A 3,424-nucleotide genomic window follows, 5' to 3' on the forward strand; every position below is an offset into this window, starting at 1 on the left:
CTGCTGGGCTCAGGCGATCCTTCCGCCTCAGCCTTCCAAGTAACTGGAACTACAGGCGTACACTGTCACGCCTGGCTAATTTTTTGGTTTATTGTAGAGATGAGGTCTTGCCAAGTTGCCCAGGTTGGTCTCGAACCCTTGTGCTCAGGCAATCCTCTCACCTCAGGGGTAGGATAGGTGTGAGCCACCGTGCCTGGCCTAAACTGGTTTTTAAGGAAGTATCACAAGTAATAATAATACTAATAGCAATAGCAACATGTAGGGGAGGAATGATTTCTTGTATCCATCCATTGCTAGGTTCATGACTGAGACACAGGACAAAAGACAGATTAACCAGAAGAAAACATAAGCCAAATTTATTTAATATGCGTTTTATGAGACATTCAGCCTTTAGAAACGAAGACTCAAAAGAAACAGGTAAAGTTGTACATTTTTTTTGTTGTTTAGGGTTGATGAAGAGTGGAAAGTTGTGGAAAAGTATGATTTGACAAAAATGGGGGTATAATCGAATGGTAACAAACTGGGGGGAATTTAGCAAGGCTTGCTTGTTCCGAGTCACTTCTGTATCCCTGTGTCTTTAGAGATAAGAAAATTTCTTTCATCCAGATTAGGTTGGTACCTTTCACATGAGAGCCCTATAGCTTATTTCAGAGGAAGGTCAGAGACTCTTTTGTGGCCGGCTTCTGGGGAGAAGGATGGGAACCTGTCAGAGGGTGACCTTCCTGCTCCTGTTGTTGCTTCAAATGCCATATTTGGGGGTAGTGTGTTCTAAGCCTCCATCACTGCCAATCCTGAGCACTTCCCACATGCAAGGCCCTTTACTAATATTTTGTTGATGGATATTTCATAGATGGTAAGACGAACTTGCCCCAAATACATGGCACGTCAGTTGAAATTCCAAGCGGTTTCTCTCAGTCCAATGCTCTGTCTCATAACCTGTTTTTATTGTTTTGACTACAGATTTCTATAGGGTTGTGCACACAGATATAAAGGGTGTGATAAAGACCCTTTTATACACAACATACAGATTTGGTGGAAGTGGTATTAACTTGTAGATGCGGAGAATATGCCTATAGCTTTTGTTATAATTAGATGTTCTTATGTTAATACATTGTTAAAAGATATGGAAAATACCTCGAAGTAATACTTGCTGTGTGTTAGCTCTACTCCATGTATTTAGAAGACAGCCTCTAGCAAATTCCTAATGACAGTATCAGAATTTAACAAAATTTTTTATTACAGGACCTTATTCTTGAAAGCATAGTTCTGCCTAAAACACGGTAGCTTTATAGTCAGTTTTAACTTGCAGTGCAATGATGGATTTTCTAAAGGCAGTCACTATAACTTAGCACACTAATAAAAGTATTTCACACAACAATATTACTAAAGATGTGAAAAGGCACAATATCATACTTGTTATGTTTTCCTCCTTCAAAGAGGACCCTGTCTCTACAAAAAGAAAAAAAGAAAAATTAGCCAGGTGCAGTGGCATGTGCCTGCGGTCCTAGCTACTTGGGGGCTGAGGCAGGAGGGTTGCTTGATCCCGGGAGTTTGATGCTGTAGTAAGCTATGATCATGCCACTGCACTCTAGCCTGGCTGACAAAGAAAGACTTTGTCTCTAAAGATAAGAAAAAAAAAAATTTAAGTATACCCTTAATTATGGTATTAAAGTGCTAGTAAAAAGATAGGCTTTAGAAAGTTTTACATGATTTGATCTTTCTCCCATTATAGTATTGGAACATGTAATTCGTAACTCTTTCTCGTGACTTAATATCCTGGGGTTTTATAATAAAGGAAAGATTAGCCCATCCCTAATGGAGAACAAAGCTGAATTGAGAAGTAGATTTTGCATAATTTTATAGTCACAAAATTATTTTATTTTGCCCAGAAGACAATTGTGTCTCCATATTGTATATTCTATGTTTAGTAAAACTTTGTTGATATGTATAAAAGCAGATTCGTTCTAATTGTAAAGTCACTTGTAGAACAATACTGCAGAATTTTAAATGTCTCATCCTGATATTGTGTGATATTCAATTTCTGAATAAACTAAGTCCTTGAGGACATTTGGCCCAGATGTTACTAAAAATAATTGTTGCTCTAAAATTTCACACAGAGAATAACATTCCATGGTTTTCTGCTTGTTATGCACTCTTGCTTCATTTTCCATTTGGGATTGAAAAGAAGAAATTTAGAAAAAATTATTTTAAAAGAATATGTATTCTTGCTTTATAAGCTCCGATATATTGCTTCAGTTAAATCTAAATTGTTGTAAAGAGAGAGCTGTATACTTGTGTTTAGGCACATATCTGCTTAAATTATTTAAAATTTAAATTGGAAAAGAGACAAATCCCCCTGGAAACAGCTAGCAGGTAGTCCCTTATGTGTTAGGACATATGGCTAGGACAAGTAGTTTAGAAGGACAGAATGTGATCTGTAACAGCTGGATTGCAAGGCTAGCCTCACTTGGATGTGGATAGTTTGAAAGGTTGTCTCAGTTTCAGTCTGAAGCACCAGAGAAATAAACAGAGAGAGGCTTTGCTGTTCTGATAGTGAAGGGAATCCCCTAGAAGTTCTACTGAAGAAAGTCTTGGGATACAGTTATAAAAAATTTTAACCAGAATGAGCCAAGCATAAGGTATTGGGTAAGGAGAGAAAATAATAAGCTGAAATGGCAATATTTAGACCACAGTAGCTCTAAAACCTAGAACACCAGAATATTGGATTGGATAGTTGACTGGAGAGTTCTGATTTTAGAGATGTCAAGGCAAATATACAAGATAAATCTGGTAGGAGGTCAAAATTAGATCAGTTTAAACAGTGACTGTTAATCAATGATACTTAATGATTAGTTTTGATGATACATGAAGCTCCCAGGTGGCTGTATACTTTTTTCTTTTAATTTATGAATAATTTATGTTTTTAAATACATAATAGATAGTCTCAAATTCAAAAGGTACAAAAAAATTAGTATCTTCCTTCTTCCCTAGTGCTCCAGTTTCCCTCCTCAGAAACAACTGCTGTTTTTAGTTTCGCGTGTCTTCCATGTATGTTTGATGACTATATACAGAGGGTCCCAAAAATGCATGCACACTTTAAGAAAGAAAAACTGTATTAAAATTGTAATACTCAGTAAGATAGATACAAGTCATGTTTGACTTCTGCAATTACAAGAGATGCTCAAAGTGGTTACCATCAGCGTCTAGACATTTCTGACTATAGCAGATATCTCTGAGCATCTCTTAAAATGTGTATACATTTTTGGCACCCCAAGTATACACATGTATAACTTTTAAAACACAAATTATAGCATACAGCTGGGCTTGGTGGCTCAGCCTGTAATCCCGCGCCTTTGGGAGGCTGAGGTGAGTGGATTGCCTGAGCCTGCGGGTTCGAGACCCGCCTGGGCAGGCGAGACCTCAT

The sequence above is a fragment of the Carlito syrichta genome, unplaced genomic scaffold (assembly GCF_000164805.1).
Source record: "Carlito syrichta isolate Samal-C Ts95f unplaced genomic scaffold, Tarsius_syrichta-2.0.1 Scaffold302430, whole genome shotgun sequence".
NCBI classification, from domain to species: Eukaryota; Metazoa; Chordata; class Mammalia; order Primates; family Tarsiidae; genus Carlito; species Carlito syrichta.